At 37.2% G+C, this 25,408-nt stretch overlaps 1 pseudogene; it reads left to right on the top strand.

Annotated features, from left to right (window-relative positions):
• The first annotated feature begins 20,491 nt into the window (after positions 1-20,491).
• Positions 20,492-21,934, top strand: LOC119507654 (annotated as a pseudogene).
• The last annotated feature ends 3,474 nt before the right edge of the window (positions 21,935-25,408 follow it).

Raw genomic sequence — 25,408 nt, 5'->3', positions numbered from 1 at the left:
CTACATTTTAAAATAATCCTTTTGGAGGAAACTATGCTATAAATGAGAAACCTGTGCGGAGTTCTGGGTTCTCTCTTCATGTTAGCTTTGGCAGGGCCACGAGCCTGTTTTGATGATAAAGCCAGCATTTGAAACCTGCATTTTATATCATGGGAAAACTAAGCAACTTTAAAATACTCCACATTTGCCTTTTGACACCCTAAAACCAGTAGATGAACTTTAATTTCTGGGAGGCCTCCCAGTGATTAATGCCTTTACATTTATGACGTGAGAAGAATGAACCGTATGTTACAGTTGGTCTTCTGTCCGTTTCTGAAGAGCGCCTGTGCCAGGAATTTGATGTGCACTCGCATTCTGGCACCAGGCTTCACACTTCTCACCCAGCACAGAGCCAGCTCACAGATCCTGTTCGGCACAGCGACTCCAGACATGCAGCATCAATTTGAAGGCGGCCTCTTAAAATGTGTCAGGCACAGTCTCCCTCTTCCTATTTGGAGCCTGTTGTGTCAGGCTAGGACCTCTCTCAGCTGCCTGCAAAGGAGCTTGGAAGGGATGAGTTTGCTAGGTACTCACAGAAGCAATCTCCTTGAAGTTGAGGCTTGGCACTATGGGGCTGCTTCTCAAACGTTTTCTGTTTCCCAGACTTCTGTTAAGAGAAAACCCCTACGCCTCATTTATTATGTTTCCACTAGAGTTTGTGTGCTCTACTCTCTTGGAGTGACCACCTTCAGGGCCTTCCTTAATTCCTGCATCCTCCCATGGGAGAGGAGTAACATTCGCTGAGCCATATGTGGTAGCTGTTAATTCTGTCCACTAAATATTTTTGGTTCTCCCTGCCTCGAGGCACATGGTAGGATTGTACTTCCTGCTGCTTGTGGCCATATGACTTGTTTTGCACAATAAAAATGAATAAAAGTGACATGCATTACTTTGGATTATAAGCTTTAAGAAACTGTGTGGGATTTAGCAATGTCCTCCTTTCACCAACATAGTGAATGAAAATGAGGAAGCACATGTTGAAATGAGGCCTCCAACAGCCTGGGTTCCTGAGAGACTGTGATGAACCGAGCAGCCCTGCTCACCCATGTTAGGCTTGTGGTGTGAGCAAGAAATACGCGATCAGATGTTAACCACTGACATTTTGGGATTGCTTGTGACTGAATGAAAATCTAACCCCTTCTGACTAACATGCCTTGTTAACCAGAGAGTAGAGCCATTACACTGAAGTTCAAACAGTGCAAAGCCAGGCCCCTCTCTTTCTTGTCTCACTTTCTCTTTTCTGTATCAATAGAAAAGGTGAGTTTCCCTAATAATTTTCTTCTCCAGGTAGAAAAGAGACAGAGTCTCCTTTAGCAAGTCCACTATCTTCTAGCTTTTCTTTCCATGACAGGATAGAGATATCAAAGTCTGAATCAAGACAGGAAATAGGAAAACCTCTTATGTTCTACAACTAGCTTTCCCATGGATAAATCTGCTATATTTTGATCTCCACCTGATTCAAGTCTGTTTCTTCTCACATTGGTCAGGAATCCATTAGAAGGAGAAGGAAAGATTACTGTCTCCCCAAACCTCCTACACTTACAGATCTTAGATCTTTATATAGCTCACCTCTTAGTCCTCCACGTAGATAACAGATGCCAGCACACGTTTTTAGCTGTTTGTTAAAAGTCCTGAAATGGTAGCAGCCTAATGGTTCAAAGAAATGGTAGGCAGAATTCCAAGACATGCAGCAAGTTTCCTACCCCTTGGTGTACACCCATCCATAATCGTCTATCCCTTTGTGTACAAATATAATGGGATCCCACTTTCATGATTAGGTTCTATTATATGGTAAAGGTGAAAAGATTTTGATGACATAATTAAGGTCCCTCATCAACTGATGTCACATTAATCAAAAGGGGGATTTTCCCAGGTGGGCCTGACCTCATCAGGTGAGCTTGTAAAGAAAGTTTATAAGTCACAGATGGAAGAAGTAAGGGCATCATTTTTCTTATGGACTTGAGGGAGCAAATAGTCATGCTGTGAACAGCCATAGGAGGCACATGGCATGGACCTGAGAGTGGCCTCTGGTTGCTGAGAGTAATACCTGGCTAACGGCTAGCAAGAACTCAGGGACCTCAATTGGAAACAAATCCTGCCACAAACTGAGGAAGCTTGGAAGTGCATGTTTCCCTAGTTAACGTTCTCAATGAGGATACACCCAGCCAATACCTTGGTTTCACCCTTGTGAGACCATGAGCAAAAGACTCAGCTAAAATATGCCAGACTCCTGACCCACAGAAACTGTGAGATAATAAACTGGGTCATTGTTTTATTATACTAGATTTAGGGTAATTTGTTATGCATCAATAGAAAACTGATACAAAATGATGAGAGCTTTTCTTGAAATACCTGGCTCTTTTTAATAAAATATCATTTAGGCATATCCTGCCCTGTCCTTGGCTCCCTGAAATCACTTTTAACTCCCACCTGGAAGAGTGAGATTGAAAGAAGTTTTGCAGTGGTTAAATGTGGAATTTGACCTCCTCAGTACATATCCAATCAAACCCCTGCCAGCAGACAGTCTGATAGAGCTTCATGGTCTCTAATCTTTCTGCTACTTAGTGTCCACCTCCCCTTCACTGGGAGTGTTCTTGTCCCTGTTATTCAGTAAACAAAAGCACCTGGAATCTGGGGAGATCAAGATGCCTGGGAAGTATCTCTAAAACCAAATGATGGGTCCCTTTTGAGCACAGTTCTCAAAAGGAAATATGGTATGTATATAGACAGAGGAATCCATTTGACTAGTTGGAAATTATTTGACCTTTTAAGGTAGAATTAAGCATTGGAATATATACTTTTGTAATTGTAGCACAGTCAGGCAGAAATGAGCCTCACTGCAAAGGAGAGAGAGATTTTTGTTTTGTTTTTTATTGACTTATTTGGGCAGCATATTTTTGAAGTTGACAGCCAGAGAGGGAAGAACCAGTTTCATAAAAGAACCATTTGAGGTAAATACATTTTTCTTTGTATATGCCAATGGTTTGACTTGTTGCATTTTATGTATACCTTTTAATAAAAAAAAAAAAAAAAACTAAAACAAACAAACAGTCAACACATGAATGGTAAAGTTTTAGGTCTGTTACCTAATAGGATAGAAAGATACCAAGACAGTCAGTTTATTATTTAGGAGAAAACATACATATTTGCCAAATCTTAAGGCGAGAGAATCAGTTTTCATGAAGAAAGAGAGAGAAAAAAGATAACTGGCAAATATGTGGGATGTGTTGTTTTCTTTTACGTAAGAACAAAGAGGCATCTGATCAAGTAGCAATGACTGGTCAGAGTTGCACAGAGTTCTACTCCAGGTGAGTTTAGCATTAGGACTCCACTCTATGGAAGTAGTATTATGAGGAGAAAGCCAAGAGCAAATAAGAGCAAAGGTGTTTAAGGATGTGGCTTACTCTCAAGACTTTGTTAAGGATTTTTCTGAAAAAAAAAAAAAAAAAAAACAAAAAAACTGATGACAAAGAGAAGTCAAGCAGAAGGACATCTATTTAAAATTGTTGACTTGTATCTATGGTGTAAGAGAATTTCTGGGGGCTTCTGAATCATTGCTTTTCCCACTGATTGATCAAATAAATGTAAATTTAAAAAATATCATATAGCTGCTTATCTGTATTGTCTTACCAGAGTTACAGATCATTACTTCTTGAAAGAAAGGCTCAGATAGAGCTAAGAAATAGGCAACATTTGTTCTCTTTGTGCCCTGTAGTGATTCAGCGATTTCTAGAGAGTTTATTGCTTTGACTGTTTTTTCCTACCCTTGCATTGTCCAGAGAAGGAACATCAGCCCGAGGGGAAAAGAGAGCACCGACTAGATATTTTGAAAATAATGGTCTTGAATGCATCTTATTCTGGGTGACCAATGGTGGCTGATTGATTTTTCTTTAGTTCAAGCTATTGACCACCTGTGTTAATAGTAGCGAAGTTCCCAAAGGAGGTGATTTTCAGGGACTTGGTGGATTTGAGTAGGAAGCCGAGATCACTAAGACTATGAAAAGATGCAAGGTCAGCTTTCTACTCTTCATTTTTTATCATCTTTCCTGCCCCTCTTATGAAAGATTCACTCTCTCTGAATCCCAGGAATTTTATGTTGCCCAGTTACTATTCAAAACATTTATTTCTTTTTCTACTGAAAGTTGCCAAAACACCCTGCTAGCAATTAGAAGGGAAAAATCTGATTATTTAATTCAAATACACAAGTAGCATCATATTGTGAAAGATCTGTGAGCTTAAACTTTCAAGGTTTAAACAAAGTTTACAATATAGTTTCATTAATCTAAATAATTCTCTATTTGAGTAGTAGGGCAGTGGTTTTTGAGTCTGAGGATCTGTCTGCACTTGTTTTCTAACCACAGCTGCCACTCTTTCATATCTTTTCACCATGAAGAATAGGGGTTTGAAATTTAATACTCCACTCCTGAAGGGCTGCCAACCATATTCAGTGGATGGAGACTGCTTTCTCCTAAAGACATATTGTTCTCATTGGGGTTTACACTGCTCTATTACCTGCCTGAGTTCTAAACAAAACCAAAGATACAAAATGGAGTCAAAGAACTGGAAATAAAAATGTCAGTTTCATTACTTGATGGCAGTACTGAGAACAACACTTGGGGTTATGGAAAAATTTGGCTTCTTCACATTGTGCCCCAGTACTAGGGAGACTTACCTACTCAGTCAGAGGCAGTCTAGAAAACCACAGACCTTGCCCACAAGGAAAATTTCTTTACCACTACTCTTCCTACAGGTGAAGAAGTGAACCAACCATATCTTCTTTGAAAAGACATTGATCACAAAGAAAGAAAGGGTTGGGGGAGCAGAAGCACGGAGCAACTCTTATGTGGTTCGTGCTACCAAATTACCAATCAGAAACTTCTCTTCCAGAACTGGCTACATGATGTGTGAGTACCAGTGCAAAATGAAAATGCAGGACTCCTTGTTCAAAAGTTATTAAGAATTTCAACGTGACAATAGAGCATTAAACCAAGCATAGGCCCTTCTGAACATGGGGACCTGTGTGACTACACAAGTTGCATGCCTGTGAAGCACACTCTTCATTTTTCTTCTTTGGAGAGGACTAAGTAGGAAAATGGAGGGAATCTGAGAATGAATTATATTAACTGCATGGATATACAGATCAAGTGTAGAGGAGGTTTCCCCACAGGATAACATTTCTAAGCCTCCTATGCTCATAATCCCTTAGGCATATTGAACAAATCAGTGTTCCATGGGGGTGGCTATCCCATTCACGGGAGGTGAGCAGCGATATGATAGAGAACTCCTGCTCTTACAGACATGGATCAGCCATTGTTAGTTTGTTGATCCTTTGGGTGGGCAGTGAAGAATTTACCCAAAAAGACTCTGAAATATGTCAGAATCATGGAATCATCATATCAACTTCAAGGCTACTTGGTATCCAAGAATGAAACTTTGCTTCCCTCTTTTGATGTACCCCGAATTATGTCCAGCCTCATTGTCCTACAGAAATATCAGAACTTGTGCATTGAATTTAAATTACATCTTAAAAATATTCCAATAATACAATGCCAACAGTAAAGTAAACAAAATTGGAATATAAGCCACTCCTATTATCAAGTTTTCAGGGGGTAAATTAAAGTTCAAACAGTAGACCCCCAAATAAAGCCCATAATTCTTCAGTTAAAGTAAAAAAGAATTAAAGTCTGAAATCAAATTCTCTGATTCTTGTTATTAAATTTCCAAAGAAATTGGAGCCCAAATGAATCTTCCCAATTTTTTTTCAGTATCAACTAGAGGGGCTATCGAAGAGGAATAAATAGGCTTTACCAATTTTGTAATTCTGAGGAAAAGTTCATTTTACATTTTAGGAAAGACAACATGATTTTAAAGCAGCAGATTAGTCTCTTCTTTCCAGAGATAATTTTAAATAAAATATTTATTTTATTTAATAAAGTGACCATGGAGAAAACTGAACAGCACTGAACATTGGGAAATGTGAATAGGTAGTTTTTATATTGGTATTCCAGTTTGCTAAAGCTGCCAGAAGGCAAAATACCAAAAGTAGATGGACGTTTATAAAGGGGGTTTATTAGTTCACAAATTTACAGTTCTAAGGGCATGAAAATGTCCCAATTAAGGCATCAGTAGGATGATACCTTCTCTGAAGAAAGCATCTGGGGTTCCTCTGTCACATGGGAAGGCACATGACCAGAGTCTGCTGGGCCTCTCCTGGGGTTAGCTTCTGGTTGCCATTGCCTTCTCCAAAATGTCTCTGGGCTTCTGTCTTACTTAGCACCTCTCTCTCAGATCCTGTGTGTCCTTGCTTGTTTCTCCCAGGGTGTTTCTCTTTAAGTGACTGGGGGTCTATTCTTAGCTTCTCTGTGGCTTCTCTCCTGGTTCTGGTTTCAATGACTATCTCCAAAATGTCTAGAGAGTGTTTTCTCTCTAAATGTACCTGATCTCACTTCAAAATGCCTCTGCCTTTTATTCTTTCATAGAGGATGCCAGTAAACTAATTAAGACATACCTTAAATGGGCAGGGTTACATCTCCATGGAAATAGTCTAATCAAAAGGTCTCACCCACAGTAAGTCTGCACACACACGTTTGGATTAAAAGAATATGGCTTTCTGGGTACGTAACAGATTCAAACCAGCACACTTGGGATTGTCATTCTGGTTGTATGGCAAAGGGCAGTGAGAATTCTCACTGCTGACTGTCATCAGGGAGTAAACAGCTAGAACATGAGCCTGGAGGAGGGAAAATCTTCCATTAATTAGGAATAAGCCAGATGGCCAAGGAGAATCTATGAGTGGTTCTGGAACAGGAGTGTTCTCTTTTCATGCAGTCAAGGCACAGCCAGTGGTGACACAGGTCCTCTACATCCCATCTCTCTCTCGCCGAGTGTAGAAGAAAATGGAAACTTCTCCAAGGATTGTTCAGTTTCAATGGCGACCAAAGGTGGCAGAAACACAAGCCTTCAATATCATTTGGGAAATCCTCCTTCTTCAAGGTGTCAAGTCTGAGTTCTAGCATCAGTTTTAAGGTAGTAACCAATAAAACAGATCCATTAGCCAGAATAAGAGCACATGCTGTTTTGAAATTAATCACTGAGAGTCTCTGGGAAGGGGAGTGATATTCTTCTGATAAAATTGAAACTCAATTAATTAAATAATATGTTTATTAGTTACATCAGTAGAGCCTTCAAATGAAGACCTTTTTCATCAGTTTGTGCATATTCACTTCAGTGTTGTCTTCTTGCTGATAATGTATTACCAGTTGTGTTTCAGGCATTTCTATTCCTTTCCTCATCTGCATTCTTGAAAATGGAAATTGTTGCTTCTCACTTTCATTGCACCCTCCCCTACTTTTGAGGCAAGGCTAAGTCCCAAGGAGCCTGGGTCATAGAGGGGGGATCCTGGCTGCAATGACTTTTCCTGCTTGAGGCTCTGTCCCAGACACAGGAGAAATGTATTACACGGGGAGAGAGGGAGACTTCAGGGTGAATTCAGAAGCCCCTGCCCTTGACCCTTCTCTGCCTTATCCAGGGAAGCCCACGAGTGGCTACTGTTGATGGTTGTGGAGAGGCAACAAGAGGTAACTCACATCCTCTGGGGCCTCAGAAGGTAAAATCTGTTGTATAAAAGATAAAATGTAGCAGATAATGTTTTTATTAACCTCAAAAGGAATTTTTTTTTTTAAGAAAGAAGAAATCAATGTAAGGAAAATTCTGCTCCCCATGAAATAAGGCTTTTGTGCTCCTGTATGTTCAAATCAGTCTATGATTTCTCTAGTTTTATCAATAGATTCTTACTGGTTATACAGCACCAGGGATGATCGTATACATTGTAAACCAAGCCCATGTTGTTTTAAATAGATTTTATGTGTGACCCTTGAGCAAACAGTCATAGAACAGATTTTCACGTAACAGAATTTTCTTTAAAGCATTTTAGGTTTCAAAAGCTTTACATCATTAAACTTCTTTCTTCATGCTTTCTTGCTCTATACCAAAAAAAAAAAAAAAAAAAAAAAAAAAAAAAAAAAAAAAAGCCAGAAAATGTAAATGTATGATGACAACTAGGTAAGACCCAAAAGAAAACTGGCTGAAAATGGGTTATAATATTGCAATATCAAAGCAAACAAACTCACAAACTATATTTAAATTAAAATTTTCCTTACACAAAGAGTTATAGATTTTTGTCGTTTAGTGCTTCCCTTTCTCAGTATCTGCTCTTCATAGCTAGATGATCATCAAGCCAAACAGTTCATCTGGCATCTCCCCTCACCCTTTTATTTCATTTTATTTTTTCATTTCCCCAGTACCATTCAATGTTAGGTTCTCATAATCTCATATAAACTGTATTTTATCAATAGCCTAACAAAACTAGGGTTGTCAGCTGTTCTAGCCCAGGAGTCCTTTCAGTTTAACTGGTGAGACAGGATCTTTTTCTTTGTAGCAGGCTCTGGGGTCCCAGGTCTTGGCATCCGATCACACTTCCTTTTTGTTTTTCAAGCATGCAATATGTCATGGGGCTTCTGCTCCATAGAATGCTGTCCAACAGCCCCTTTACGAAGCCCCTATACATAGCATATCAACCTTTATGTTTCAAAGTGGCCATAGGTAGATTATGAGAAAAAAGAATAAGAAAAGTGCAAAGAACTTACATAGTTTCTGACTCCCTTTCAACAAGTTTACTGCAAGACATATTTGGCTTTGTTCCTTGGCTTTATTTCAGAGGGCAGGATTCACCAATTCTACCTAGATTTCCAGATTCCGCCTTACTAAGGGCCATTTTAAAGTTAGCCTCACATTTCAGCTTGTTGAGGTAATTTAGGCAGAATATAGGTATGTCCTAGGCCTTAAGTGAGCAGATATCTCTCTGAGAACATCCAAACTGGATGAGGCCCAGATTCCTTTGTAATTATCCCAAACAAATCCTCTCAGGATGGTTTCACTTACTTTATATTTTCAGTCTTATCTCTCTGATTCCTCTAAATCTGTGGGCTTCAGTCTGTGCTCCTTAGAGCACTGTGGGGTGTCACAGTGTCCCCATAAGTCCCCGGCAGTGGAGGAGATGGCAAAAGGGTGCACATGCAGGCAAAAAATGTTGAGTGGTCAGGCCCTTCACCATTCACCCAAGGTAGCTGTGGGATTTTTTTTCTTGCTATTTTTCTTCCTGTTTTACATATTGGATTTGATCAAAGAGATTTGTCTCCCGCTCTTCCCTCAAACAGTGATCCCAAATCTTTCCATCCATCTCCAACAAAATTTCTTGAGAAAAAAATGCCTGCTCATAAATGTCTTCCCAATTTTCCCAAAACAGCTTTTTTCTTCTTTTACTGCTACCTTTGACACTGATGACCATTCTCTCCTCAATCAAGACTCTCTCCTCTCACCATTTCTAGGACATTGCCCTACCTCTCTGACTATTTTGCTCTATGTTTTTGTTGACTTTACTCCTCTCATAGATGACACTTGTCTTGGGTCATTTTCCCCAAAGGCAGAGCCTGGATTGGAATTATTCTTCAAGTGGTTTATTAGAAAATGCACTCTGGAGAAGGGAAGAAAAGGAAGCAGAATGGGGCATGGGGGGTGGGAGTGAGGGGAGTCTAAGCAAGAGCATGGCCTCAGCTGGAGACTAACTCGGTCTGATCCCACAGAAAGCTCTGGAGCACAAAGTGAACCCTTTGTTTTCCTCTTTGAGGCAAGGGGCCTGGATGTTTATGCCTGTGCTTTTTGCCAGCACTCGCAGCAGATGGGAGATGGGCTCTCCATGTAGTAAAGGGGATCTGGGCAAGGCCTTAGCAGCATCCACCACATCATCTATAGTTATATCCTCCTTCTTTTTTCTATCATTTCCCTTAAAGAGATGTACTTTCCTATTCTATGTGTATGTCTGCCACATGCATATCACCAATGTCTTGTCCCAACTGCAGATCTTCATTTCTTAATTAATTTCACATTAGATGTCCTTCAAAGTCCACATTTTCAAAACCCAAATCATTAAATGTTATTTTACCTCCCCCAAATGACTTTGTTATATTCACAAATGGTATCATTAATTTCCCTGTTACTAGGGCTCAAAAGATTTTAAAGTATCATGCTTTTTATCATGCTGTCTTTTTCTGTCATCAAATTATCATACTTCCTCGTCTTTATTCCCCACTTACAATTTATTTCAAATCCCAATGTTTCTACTACCTTTGTTTATATTTTCTCCAATTTTAATGCTTTCTACCCCTTTGCATATGGAGGAATTGTTGAAGGAATGAGTGAATGAACGATGTGGAGCTTGCCTTTCGTGGCCTATTGCTTTCAGCCATACCTCCCTTTCCTTCATCTTTGAAACTTCCCTTGTCCTGTTAATTTTCTTCTCCAAGTGAAACTTCATTCTCTTGCCCCAAGCCAGCTCTTTGTACCTTTCCCACTAGGTAGTCAGACAAAGTGACCAATACAAATATGCTTATGAGAGAGGGACAAAAGCACATTAATATTTTAGAGACAATACTTACACCTTTAGTTTTCTAACCAATCATGTTAGTTTCAAAATCTAACATAATGACAGAGTAAGAAAATACGACCCATGTAATATCAGTAAAGGAGATATTTTGGGGCATGATCCAAATTCATCATGAGTACTCACCAAGCCAGCCCTCATATATGCCATATTCCTACTGTGTAAGATGGTCACATTTGGCCTGTCTGCAAATGTCCAGAGATCCGTAACCATGACAATAGTCACTACTGTAATGTCTTCTTAAGATGACGACAGCTTGGTATCCTTGGATGAATCTAACATTTCAAAACTTACTTAAATAGTATTTTTGTACTTTTGATGCTAGGAATATTCTGTCAGTTTCCTCCTCTCTAAGGCTCTTACCACAGGCCAGCTTTGCTATGGACAGGGAGCAGATTTGGTCAGTTCAGTAGAACAAATTATATATTTCACAGCTGAACAAAAGATTCAGGTTTTAGAAATGGATATTTAACTAGCTCCAGAATTGACAAAGCCCAATTTCAGAAGAGAATGACAGTGAACAAATTTATTAATAACTCTCTTTCTATTCATAAAATAGGTAATATATTTACTTTCTCTGATTGTGTTTTAGCATCAGCCACATAGTGACTAAAACAAGGAACTTCTTTGCCTATCACAAACATTTTTAGAATTTTATTAATATTTTATTTTACTCTGGGTAATCATCTTTGTAAAAATATTCATATAAAAATAAGGTTCATATGATCAAGGTGAAAAGAATACAACTTGGAGAGTTTCACTTCCAGCAGTGGCAGACTAGTTAACTCAAACCAGTCTTCCCATCAGGACAACTGAAGAAGCTGGTTAATTTTTCTTAAAAAGCATATTCTTGAAGGTAACAAAGAGCTTAGAAGCCAACAAGGATAATTAGGCCAAAACTTGGGAAAACTCAGAGAAGATGTTCACAATTGCTTTTGCTTTGGGGATATTTTCCTAAGCTGGAAAAGCAGCTGCAAAACAGAACTGTGCTTTTGGTGGTCTCCTAGAACTTGGAAGACAGAAATCAAAGCCCAAATCCTGCCAAGAATGAGGACTCTGGCCCCCATGCTTGAAGAGCTATGCCCTTAAGGAAGAGTTAACCAGAAATAAAAAAATATATATATATATATATTATAGGGACTTGCAGCCAGAGTTTCATTATTTAGGGTCAATGAAACCCTAAGCCACTCTATCAATCACAGAAATTAAAAAAATAATCTCTGAAGAAAGTTACCATTTTAATATATATCAAAATCATCTACTAAATATTAAATACAACTTCTAATGAGAAAACAGCACTTAGTCTTATTGTGGTTCCCTTGTATGTGAGGAATTACTTTTCTCTTCCTATTTTTAGGATTCTCCCCTTATCTTTGACATTTTACATTCTGATTAGTGTTTGTCTTGAAATAGGTCTATTAGGATTTATTCTGTTTGGAGTGTACTGCATTTCTTGGATATGTATATTAATGACTTTCTTAACAGTTGGGAAATTTTAGGTCATTAGTCCAGAAATATTATTTCTGCCCTTTTCCCATCTCTTCTCCTTTTGGGACACCTGTGACATGTAGGTTTGTGTGCTTCATGCTGTCATTCAATTCTCTGAGATCCTGCACAAGTTTTCCAATTCTTTTCTCTATCTGTTCTTCTGTCTGTAAGATTTCAAGTTTCCTGTCTTCTAGCTCACTGATTCTTTCTTCTGCCTATTCAACTCTGCTCTTGTATGCCTCTGGTATATTTTTAATCTCATCTATTATGCCTTTCAGTAGTGATGTGATACATTTGAGGTACTGAAAGAGAAAAACTGCCAGCCAAGGATTCTTTATCTGGCAAAACTGTCACTCAAAAGTGAGGGAAAGTTTAAAATATTCATAGATAAACAGAAACTGAGAGTGTTCATCAGCAAGAGATATGCTCTACATATCTCTAAATGGAGTTTTCAAGGTTGGAAAGAAAAGACAAAAGAGAGAGGCTTGGAGGAGAGTGTAGAAATGAAGATTATTAGAAAAGATAACTAAACGGGTAAACAAAAGAGATAAAAAAATAAAAAATATGACATTTAAAAAACAAAGGATAAAATGGTTGAAGTAAGTACTGCCTTTACAATAATAACATTGAATGTTAATGGATTAAACTCCCCAATCAAAAGACACAGATTTGCAGAATGGATAAGTATGATCCAAAGACACAAATGGGCTGAAAGTGAAAGGTTGGAAAAAGATATTCTATGCAAACAGTTACCAAAAAAGTGTTGGGGTACCTATTCTAATATTGGACAAAACATAATTTAAATGCAAAGCTGTTATATGAGAGAAAGAGGGACACTATATATTAATAAAAGGGCAATCCACAAAGAAGAAATAACAATCATATATATTTATGCACCTAACCATGATGCCCCAAAATACATAAGGCAACCACTGGCAAATCTGAAGGGAGAAATAGGCATCTCTACAATAATAGTTGAATACTTCAATACACCACTCTCAACAATAGATAGAACATTTAGACAGAGGATCAATAAGGAAACAGAGCACTTGAATAATATGATAAAAGAGCTAGACCTAATATATATACATATACAGAACATTGTACCTGAAAACAGCAGGATATACATTTTTCTCAAGTATGAGTGGATAATTCTCCAGGATAGACCACATGTTTGGTCACAAAACAAGTCTCCATAAATTTGCAAAGATTGAAATTATTCAAAGTGCTTTGTCTGATCATAATGGAATGAAAACAGAAATCAATAATTGGTGGAGACCAGGAAAATTCACAAATATATGGAAGTTAAACAATACACTCTTAATCAATGGGTCAAAGAAGAAATCACAAGAGATATTAGTAAATATCTTGAGATGAATGAAAATGAGAACATGATATATTAAAACTTATGGGATACAGTGAGGGCAGAGCTGAGAGGGAAGTATATAGTTGTAAACACCTATTTTCAAAAAGAATAAAGAACTAAAATGAAAGACCCAACTGCATACCTGGAGGAATTAGTAAAAGAACAGCAAAATAATCCCAAAGCAAGCAGGAGGAAAGAAATAACAAAGATTAGAGCAGAAATAAATGACATGGAGAAGAAAAAACAATAAAGAGAATTAATAAAACCAAAAGTTGGTTATTTGAGAATATCAACAAAATTGACATTGAACTAGACTGACAAAATAAAAAGAGAGAAGATGTATATAAAATCAGAAATGGGGGGAGGGGCATTACTAATGATTACTAAGGACCCCACAGAAATAAAATGAATCATAAGAGGCTACTATAAACAGCTGTTTGCTAACAAATTAGACAACTTAGATAAAATGGAGAAACTCCTAGAAACAGTTTACAATGACTAGAAGAAATACAAGACTTCAACAGACCAATCACAAGTAAAGAGATTGAATCAGTCATTAAAAACCTCCCCACAAAGTAAGCCCAAGATGAGATGGCTTCACAGGTGAATTCTACCAATCATTCCAAGAAGAATTAATACAATTCTGCTCCAACTCTTCCAAAAAATAAAAGAGGAGCACAACCTAACTCATTCTGTGAGGCCAAGATCACCCTAATATCAAAGCCAGATAAAAATATTAGCAGAAAAGAAAATTATAGACCAATTTCTCTAAGGAACATAGATGCAAAACTCACCCCCCCCCAAAAAAAAAAACTTGCATATCAGATCCAACAGTATCTTAAAAGCATTTTAATTCTTTTTAATATGAGGCTGATCTTAATGATATGGGAATGCTCAATTGTGACCATGGTTTGTTAATTTTCTTTTGGTATGGTAGGAGTATATTGGAAGGAATGAAGTTATTTGAGGATAATTTGTTTTTCCCATTGCTTTGCTTTGTTTTCTTTTGAAATGTTTTTTTTATTTGATAAATAAAGTAATATTAAATAAAATAAAAGAATTATACACCATGATCAGGTGGATTTTACTCCAGGTATGCAAGGGTGAGTCAACCTAAGAAAACCAATTAATGTAATATGGCACATTAACACATCAGAGGGGAAAAAAATCACATGATTATCTTGATTGATTCAGGAAAGGCATTTGATAAAATCCAGCATTTTTAGGAAAATAGGAATGGATGGAAATTTCCTCAACATGATAAAAAGCATATATAAAAATCCCATATATAACATCATGCTCAATGGTGAAAGACTGAAAGCTTTTCCTCTAAGCTCTAAAATAAGAAAAGGATGCCCACCATCACCAGTGTTATTTAGCATTTTGTTAGATGTTCGAGCCAGAGCACTTAGGCAAGAAAAAGAAATCAAAGGCATCCAAATTGTAAAGGAAGAAATAAAACTTTCACTATTTGCAGATGACATGACCCCATAAATAGAAAGTTGGGAAAATCAACAACAAAGCTACTGGATCTTATAAAACAGTTTGGCAAAGTGGCAAGATACAAGATCAACATGCAAAGATCCATAGTGTTTCTATACATGAGTATTGAGCAATCTGAGGAGGAAATCAAGAAAAAAATCCATTTACAATAGCAACTAAAAGAAAATCAAATAAATTTAACCAAGGACATAAAGGACTTGTATGCAGAAAACTACAAAACATTGCTAAAAGACATCAAAGAAGACCTAAATAAATGGAAGGATATTCCGTGTACACAGAAAGGAAGACTAAATATCAAAGATGTCAGATGTACCCAAATTGATTTACAGATTCAATGCAATCCCAATCAAAATTCTGTCAACCTACTTGACAGAAATCTAAAATCCAATTATCAAATTTATTTGGATGGGTAAGGGGCCCCAAATAGCCAGAAGCATCTTGAAAAAGAATAACAAAGTTGGGGGACATACACTTCCTAACTTTAAAGAATACTAAGAAGTTACAGTGGTTAAAACAGTATGGTACTGGTATAAGGATAGATATATTGACCAACGGAATTGAATAGTGCCCATGAAAAGATGCTCAACATCACTAGCTATCAGGAAAACACAAATCAAAATCACAACGAGATATCAGTTCATGCCTCCTGGAATGGCCACTATTGAAAAAACAGAAAACTACAAGTGTTGGAGAGGATGTAGAGAAATATGAACACTCATTAGTGGCTGGTGGGGATGTTCAGCTGCTGTTAAAGACAGTTTGGTGATTCCTCAAGGAGCTAAGTATAGAATTACCATGTGATCCAGCAATCCCGCTACTAGGGATATACACAGATGAACTGAAAACAGGGACATGAACAGATAATTGCACATTGATGTTCATAGCAGCATTATTCACAATTGCTAAAAGCGTAGTAACCCAAGTGTCCATCAACCAATGAATAGATAAGCAAAATGTGGTATATACATATAACAGAGTATTATTCAACTGTAAGAAGGAATGTAGTCCTGATGCATGTGACAACATGATGAGTACTGAGGACATTGTGTTGAGTGAAACAAGCCAGACACAAAAGGATAATTTTTGTATGACTTCACTCTTATGAACTAATTATAATTGGCAAATTCATGGAGTTAGAGTCTAGAATATAAGTTAACAGGAGATAGAATGAAGTTAGAGAATGGGGAGTTATGCTTAACTTGTATAGATTTTCTACATAGGCTGATGGAAAAGGTTTGGAAATGGACGGTGGTGACATTAGTGCATTATTGTGAGTGTAGTTACAGCACTGAACAGAATATGTGAGAGTGATTAAAAGGGGAAACTTTAGGATGTATATTTTACTAGAATAAAAATTGAAAGATAAAACAGGACTGTACAACACAGTGAATCCTATTATAGTAGTAGAATAATAAAGTTTTTTCATGAATTATAACAACTGTATGACACTAATACAAGGTATTAATAATAGGGAGGTATATGGGAAAAATAAACCTAACGTAAACTATGGATGATAATTAATCATACTATTTAAATAATCTTTCATCAATTGCAACAAATGTAACTACTGTTAAAAAATTACAATTATTAAAAAGTGCTATAAACAATTTTAATGAATGTTCCATGTTTTGGTCATTCAATATAGGTATGGGAATCCTATATTTTAGGCAGTATTCTTCTGTAAACCCACAATTTCTCTAATAAAAAAATTTAAACAAACAAAAGAAAATTTCAATGACACAGTTACAAGTAACAAAATAGGGACAAAACATCAGAAACAACACAAAGACCCACAAAGACATGAAATGTTGGAACAGTCAGATACAGAAAATAAGGCAACTACTCTAATTATGATTTTAAAAATTAAAAGGTAAGATTGAATTATGTGGCAGGAAATTAAATGTCACTGCAAAAAGTAACATAGCAAATTTAAAAAGAAAGTAATTAAAATTATGGGAATAAAAACTATGATAAAGTAATAGAATAGCTCAGTTTATGGCTTTAAAAGCCAATTAGAAATAGCTGAAGAGAAATCAGTGAACTGGAAGTAGATCAGAAGAAACTATTAAGACAGAAGCATAGAACAACACAGAGATTAAAAAAAAAAAAAATACAGTTGAGGGAGATGTAGTTTAGAGGACTCAGAAAGAATATTTGCTATCCATTTGATTTAAGTCACCAAAAAGGACAAAAGAGAGAATAGGAGAGAAAGGCAATACTTCATGAGAAAACAAATGAAAACATTACAGAACAGATGAAAAACAGATTTTTAAAAGACAGTGAATCACAGTAGGAAAAATAAGAAAAAAAGAAGTCTTCCATTAAACATGTCATAGGGTTATTTCAGAAAACCAACAGCTAAATTTTAAAGCTAGAGGACATTACCTTTAAGGAAACAGTGGTCACAGTGCAGCTTACTTCTTGGGTACAACAATAGAAACCAAAAGGCAGAGGAGTGGTGTTTACAATGAACTGGAAGAAAATCAGTTTCAAAACTGGAATTTTATACCTAACGAATATATCTTCAAAATTGAATGAAAAATAAGAACATTTTCAAATGAACAACAACAAAATAATAACAACAAAACAGAACAATTTACTAGCAGATTACACTACAGAAAATTCAAAAGTATATACAGCGGGCAGAAGGAAAATAATCCCAGATAGCAGGTCAGTTGTGGGAAAGAAAATGCTACACATGAGGATAAACCTAATGAATATTGGCTGTATAAGACCAGAATAACGGTGATCTTTTATAGGGTTTAATATATTTCTGCTTTAATACTGTATCATTAAAATGCCTGACAGCAGCAGTTTATACATCAAGAGTTAGGTAAATGGATTTTAGAAGTTCCAATGTCCTTGCATTGTCTTGGAGAATAGTAAAGATATTGAAAAATACTAAATTTTGATAGGTAAGTTTACATGATTGAATGTAGGGGATAAGCAACAGGACAGAGGCTGCTGTTGCTCTGAGCCATATTCCATTGTCCCACTTCAGTCTTGGAGAATAGTAAAGATATTGAAAAATACTAAATTTTGATAGGTAAGTTTACATGATTGAATGTAGGGGATAAGCAACAGGACAGAGGCTGCTGTTGCTCTGAGCCATATTCCATTGTCCCACTTCAAATGCATTGGTTGGTGTAGACTGCCCAGCATATTGACAGCTAGAAGCACAACTGTCTGCTTCTCTTTCCCTTTCTCCTGAAGGAAGTATGTGGTACCTTTGGAACCTACTGCCTCACAAGAAGGTACAATCTACTTCATGCAGGGAAGCTAACTGCCTCTAGGGAGTCCCTCAACCAATGGGGATAGAACTTGGTGAAAAATGCCCTAGCCACCCCATCCTCCAGTGGGATGATCCTGAGGTGTGTTCTACCCAGGTTTTCAGAGGGTTCATGGAAGGATTGAGCCCCTGTTGTCCACACCAGTACCTCACTCATTAATACACTCATTACTGGCTTCTCTCCCTTCTGTGTTTCATATCCAACTACCCTCTCAGATCTTCTTGGGATTTCTCCCAAGTAAATTCCTGGCACCAAGTCCTTATCATATGGTCTTATTTTAGTGAAGTCCAAAATAAGAAAATTTCACCAGAAGTGGCCCTAGAAAATAGACCTTTAGAATGTGACTCTGATATTGGATTGCTTACCCATCAGAAAACAAGGACATGATTGCAGATGGTAAGCTGGTTGTTGAAAACCTTTCATGTATTGTAGTATTACAATTCCTTAGACTATCACTGTAGAAGACTGGGACAAAGTATAAACGTAAGGGGAAGCAATGGCTTATGTAATCACTCCAGCACCTGAAAGAAAAGAAAGGCATGTAATTTTAAACATTGTAGAGTTATCCGGCTTTTGTTAACTAATCTAGAGGCCTTGAAGAAGGAGACAGGCTCAAATGAGCTAAGAAATCCAAAAGACTTCTGTCTTAGTTTCCCAGGGCTGCTGTAACAAAGCACCACAAGCTGGATGACTTACAACAACAAATTTATTGTCTTACCGTTCTGGGGCCTAGAAGTCCAAAGTGGCAAATCCTCCCAGTCTCTTCCTAGCTTCTGGTGGTTTGCCTGCAAACCTCGGGCTTTGTTCTCTGCCTCAGCATCACACAGTGTACTTGCCTGTGTCTGTGTCCAATTCTCTCCTTAGAAGGACAGCAGTCCTATTGGATTAAGGCCTGCCCTAATCCAGTTTGACCTCATCTTAACTAATAACATCTTCAAAGACCTTATTTCCAAATAAGTTCACACTCACAGGACTAGTAGTTAGGTCCTGAACATGTCTTTTGGGAAGACACAATTCAACCCATAACAGCTTCCACTGAAGCGTTTAAAGAAACCTTTATATCCTGCTTCAGGGGTGCTGAATACATTGAAGCTCAGGTTCAAAAATTGTCAAAAGGTTGGTGGCAGAGCTGCAAAAGATGGTGAATGCACTGCCCTAACAAGAATCTCAAGCTAACATCAGGACCTTAACAAAGAAGTGGGCCTTAAGACCTGGCAGAAAAGGAGTAGCGGGATCGGTTTGAAAACTTTGAACCCCAGATGTCCTTGAATCCTATGGGCAAGAAGAAGCAGTCTTTTCTCTTTTGCTGGAGGAAAGCAGCATCTCATTGTACTTAACTAATAGAGGCAGGATGGATGTAATTACTATAACAGGCAGCGAGGCTAGAACAACTTTGATTCACAGGGATCAATGGCTGATAGACCATTTGATGGTCTTATTTGATGACTTATCAGCAAAATGATCCTGAGCATGTGAGTTCAAGGCTAATGTTAGCCATCACAATGGAAGCCTTCTTAACCACCCTATTAAATAATCACCTAACTAATCTTCTTATTCAGTCTCCTACCCTGCCACTCTTAATTACCTTTACCTAGTTCTTTGTATTTCCTTTCACACTTATCACCTTCTAACTCACTATATAATTTTCCTTGTTTATTATGCTTTTTATTACCTACTCCTTCCCCCCTCCCAGAATATAAATTTTACAAGGACATGGTTGGTTTGGGTTTGTTGTTTTTTTTCCTATTTTATATACTGATGTATCCCAAGTACCGAGAACAGTGACTGTCACATAGTAGGTGCTCAATGAATTTCAGCTAATGAATAAATTGACCGCCCTAGCTACCAGAAAGATGCTTTTTCTGAGTAGTACCATGCTGCCATGCAATTGATCAGTATCAAGGGGATGATTTAAAAAGAAGCCCCATGAATCTTGTGACCCTGTGAAGATGCTGCCCATTTCCTTGTATGAAGCCTTTCTGAGTGCTGTTGGGAAGCATTCCTGCCAGACTGAGAATACAAAGCATAGTTAAACTTTTTTTCCTAGGCAATCAGTTAACACTAGGCTTGTGGAACTGGAATTGAGATTTTGTTCTCCTGAAACATTTTTCTTATCCCATTTTGGTTCTCTTCAATGCAATTTATTCTACTCTGTTTTATTTTGCATCATTGTAATAGTCAGGAATTCTTTAAGGAAAAGTGCAGGATATGTTTAGTAAATATTAATCAATTAACTTTAAAAATGAACTCTTCTGGCTATAACACCTTACTGCTGCTGTTGCTGCCATTGCATCTTGTACTTCTAAAATGATGCTGCTAGACTTGGACAAGTATGTGGAGACAGGACGGCTTTGCAAGTATCTGCCAGGGAATGATCTAAAGCAGTTGTGTGACTTGGAAGAGTCAAATGTTCAGCCAGTATCAATACCAGTAACAGTGTGTGGAGACATACATGGACAGTTTTATGACCTTTGTGAACTATTCGGACTACATATTTATGGGTGATTTTGTAGACAGGGATTACTATAGTTTGGACACTTTCACTTACCTTCATGCACTGAAGGCTAAATGGCCAGATTGTATTGCACACTTGTGATGAAATCATGAGAAGAGATAGATAACACAGGAGTATGGGTTTTATGATGAAAGTCAAACCAAATAAGGAAATGTTAATGTCTGGAGTTATCACACCCAAGTTTTTGACATGCTCATAGTAGCAGCTTTAATAAATGAGCAGATTTTGTGTGTTTATGGTTGTTCATCTCCCAATATCAAAACACTGGATCAAATTTGAACTATTGAACAGAATCAGGAAATTTCTCATAAAGGTGCATTTTGTGACCTGGTTTGGTCAGATCCTGAAGTTGTAGAACTTGGGCAATCTGTCCCTGAGGAGCAGGATGGCTTTTTGGAGCTGTTCTGGTTTGCTAAAGCTGCTGGAAATGCAATATACCAGAAATGGACTGGCTTTTATAAAGGGGATTTATTAGGTTAAAAATTTACAGTTGTAAGACCATAAAAATGTCCAAACTGAGGCATCAAGAGGTAGATACCTTCTCTAAGGAAAGGCCGATCACATCCAGAACACCTCTGTCAGCTGGGAAGGCTGGCATCTGCTTGTCTTTTGCTCTCAGGTTGTGTTGCTTTCAGCTTCTGATTCCAGTGGCTTTTTCCTTAAGCATCTGTGACTTCTCATTTAGCTTTTCTGGGGCAAACTCTGGGATTCATCTCTTAGCTTACCATCTCCAAACGTTTGGATCTGTGTCAATTCTGAGCTCTCTTTCTCTGTGAGCTCTCATAAGGACTCCAGTAACCTAATTAAGACCCACCTTGACTGGATGGGGTCACACCTCATGGAAATAATCTAATCAAAAGTCCCACTCGCAATAGGTCTGCCCCCAAGATTGCATTAAAGCACGTGACTTTTTATGGCATACATAAGAGATTCAAACCAGCACAGGAGCAAAGGTCACAAATGAGTTCATTCATTTCAACAACTTGCAACGCATCTGCAGAGCACACCAACTAGTGCACAAAGGCTATACATTTATGTTTGACGAGAAGGTGGTAACAGTATGGTCTGTTCCTAACTACTGCTGTCATTGTAGAAATATTGCCTTGACCATGGTCTTCAAAGATATAAATACAAGAGAAACAAAGTTATTTCAGGCAATTCCAGATTCAGAATGTGTTATTCCTCAGAGAAGAATGAAACCATATTTCTTTCGAGGCCTTTGCCCATCCTGCTAACCCATTTTCCTGCCCTATTCTTACCCCAACTTTTTATTGAGCACTTTGGTGCTGATATGCTGCCTCTTGCCTTTTTTAATTTAAATGATCAAAATTTATTGGGTTTTTTTTTTTTTTTGAGTCTATAGCAATGTTTTTCTATCAATTTTCTCCTCCATCCCTTCCCTACCTTGAATTTATTTGAGAAGACTTGAGAAATATCTTAAAACTCACACTCCTTCATGTAGCTCTTGCTTATTTACTGGTCTGGAGGAAATAGGAAGTGTTTGTTTTTTTAAAAAACCCAATTAGAACAGACTGCATCTAAATACTCATCCTTTTGTATCATTCAGTTTTTTTTTTTTTTTTTTTTAGTTTGTTAAGTTTTAAGAAATTTCTGTAGCATGTGTGTTATTCAGTGGGCACAAAGGACTGTGACTGCCTCGAGTTATGTATACCTGTCCCAGCTGCAGACTTCATTGTCCTTTGTTGGATACTTTAAATGGATATAAAGTAAATTGGTCTAAAGGTGGGCTTAAAAACAAAGAACTGCTTTCACTGGATCCACAGCTTGGAAGGAGTTCATGCACTATCCTGCAGGCTTTACTTTCCCTGAGACAGGGGTATGTGTACTCCAAAGGCCTGAGTAGTTATGCCACTAACTTTCCTAGCCCAGTTCTAAAAGGCCCTTCACCATTGGTTCAAGTGGCTCTTTTTCCTTTCATTGCAACTTGCTGGAATTTTTATTAAGTGCCATTAATCAAAGGTGAAAAATTCTCCATGCAGAAAAATTGTCAGTGAAACTGGCTGCTATATGTGGAAAAAAATAAATAAAAGGGATTTGATAATTATATATTAACTCAAACAGTAATAGTCTTTTCAAATCATCATTGGTCTCAGGTCCTCTTTGATTTTAGGGGTCTAATTTTGGGGAAGACCTATTAATCTTTTTTCCATTTCTTTGCCCTTCTTATTCAGTAATTGAACTGTTCAGGTGTTATTGATTAATGTAGCTTTCTTAAATGACAGGTTGGTATGGCAGCCTAAGCTATTCTCTATGCCGTTCTTACTTCTGAAATGACTCATGAGATATTCTGGAATGTGGGGAAAGGAGAGGGATTTTAAGTTGTCTTATAGAAACAGACATAGATACCACTAAAGTGGAAAAAAACTTAAGTTTTCTTTGGATGACCAGTGTTGGGGCTAATTGGAATGAACTTTAATTCGTATTAAGGGTTAGAGCCAGCATATTATAAACATAGCAGATTTGGGCGTGAAATGTACCCTAGGAGAGTACGTAATGCTCCCATAAACCTTAAACTGAAGTGACTGCAGGAAGACATTCTACTTCAGATGTAGCATATTGTGGCTTATGCTGCAAGTTAAGTGAGTCAAGTGCTTTGGATTTTTAATAGTCTGACATCAAAGAAAAAAAGAAAACACAATCTTGAGGACTATGGAAAACTAGGATGGGTAGAAAGTAGGTATTTAGGAAGGTAGATCCTATAGGATTATGCCATAGCCCAAAACTGCCAGTATCATTTATTTTGTGGAATAAACATCTGTGCTCTGCAACATAATTGGGGGTTACAAATGCAATGTTAGTTCTGTTTAGTTTGCAACTCTGGTTGTTTCTTCCCCCATACTGCTTGTGTTAATTGCCCCTTTGTGAATGGGCTGCATATTCTCTAATCCTCATAGTGTGCAACCAAATTTATGCTGTGCTTCTCTCAAACACACCTGCAAGAAGTTTTAGTAGCTTTAAAACCTGTAGCTATTTCCCTATCTCCCTGTTGTGTAACAGTCATGACTACCAGAGGTATCATCACAAAACATAATTTAATAATAGCTATGATGATGTAGGCACCTGAAATTCCATTTGGCAGTGTACACTGTAGTATGATATATATAGAGAGAGATTTTTATAAACTTGGCTGATATATTTCCACTGGTGATATACATGTTGCATGTTCTTGCTTGGACATCCAAAAGAAGATTTTAGCAATAGTTACAATGGTGAATCCATGAGGAATTACAACTTGGTGAATGCTTTGACAAATTACGACCTGTTTCTCACCACCCCCTGAATTTTTCTCTTAATGTTTAAATTTAGGTTAGAATAAAATTGTGTAAATATAGAATGGGAGGAATAATCTGCTTCACTAGCTATAGTTTTGTTGTAGCTATGGATTCAAAGAGGCAAAAATAAATGCTATTTTTACTAAAATGTGCAAGGGACCTTAAAGATTTTCCAAGTTTCAAAATTATTTATTTACTATATCTTAACTAAATGATCATTTTGTAGGGAGAAGAATTACTTTGAACTAAGGCTAAATTATTTTTTCTAGATGGATCAGTAACTGTTGAATAAATAAGAGATGATTGTATGGAAGGATGAATGAATGAACTAAATGGATGTGTAAACTCATAAAGATTAAAAAATTATATTAGATTTATTCATATATTTTTCAGCTGGATCTATAAAGGGCAGTATCTCACAAAAATGAGCATCTTTTAAAATATATGTATTTTTGGTTTGTGGTGATGACTATGTGACTGTACATCTTGCTTGTCATTAACCAAATATTTTGAAATTGGGATAATATGAAAGTCAGCATAATAATGTGTATGTTATGGCTTTGAACCATGTGCTTTCTCTTTGCTTTCTGGTACTGTTGGCTTTTCGTGCCCACTGAAGATTCAATAGAGAACACCTTGGATTTTCCTATCATTAGAAATTATTTGTGTATTTATCTATATCTCATTATAACTGGTAGGATTTCTGGTATGTTTGTAGGAGAGGAGTGAGGAAGAGTACAGCTTAAGTGTCCATTAGGGATGACTCTCCACAGAGAATTATCTGCACTTTGTGCTTAGTTTCTTGCATTGGAAACTCTTAGATTACTGCTAGGTGATTAGTTTTATTTAATATTTGATATGTATTTAAACTATATGAATTCTTACTACTGTAATATGTTGCTTAAAACATTGCATTAACCTTTTTCAAAGTCAACGAAAGCAAAAAAGCTATGGTCAACTTAGATGATTTCAATGCCACTGAAACCTCAACAGAATGCTTTCTGGTCTGTATTCTTTTTTCCAAACAGAAGTGTAACTTTTTGAAAATAGGACTTGAAAGCTTGATCCAATTCACCCAGGCATCAAAAGTATATACTGTCAGTCTGTTTTTTAAAAGAAATATCCAAGTGAGGCTAAGAACCTCAAAATCTGTCTTGAGGCATTAAAAATTTCCTTTGAGTTTGAGTTTCAAATGACAAATGAATACATTGATACAAACCTTCAATCTGAATTAAATTTTTTAAAAGGCCAATATTTTGATTTTAATTTGGTTGGGATTTTAGATTTTAGAAGAACTCAGTTCTTCTCCAGATGAAGTCTGGAAGTAGTCAGGGCAAAACTGGAGCAGCATCTCCACCAAATCAGAACAAATTTCCACTTCTTTGGCTTTTTACTCTACCATTCTTGTCACTCCAT

This window comes from Choloepus didactylus, chromosome 13 (assembly GCF_015220235.1).
Source record: "Choloepus didactylus isolate mChoDid1 chromosome 13, mChoDid1.pri, whole genome shotgun sequence".
NCBI lineage: Eukaryota > Metazoa > Chordata > Mammalia > Pilosa > Megalonychidae > Choloepus > Choloepus didactylus.
This window is presented reverse-complemented; position numbering and strand designations above follow the sequence as displayed.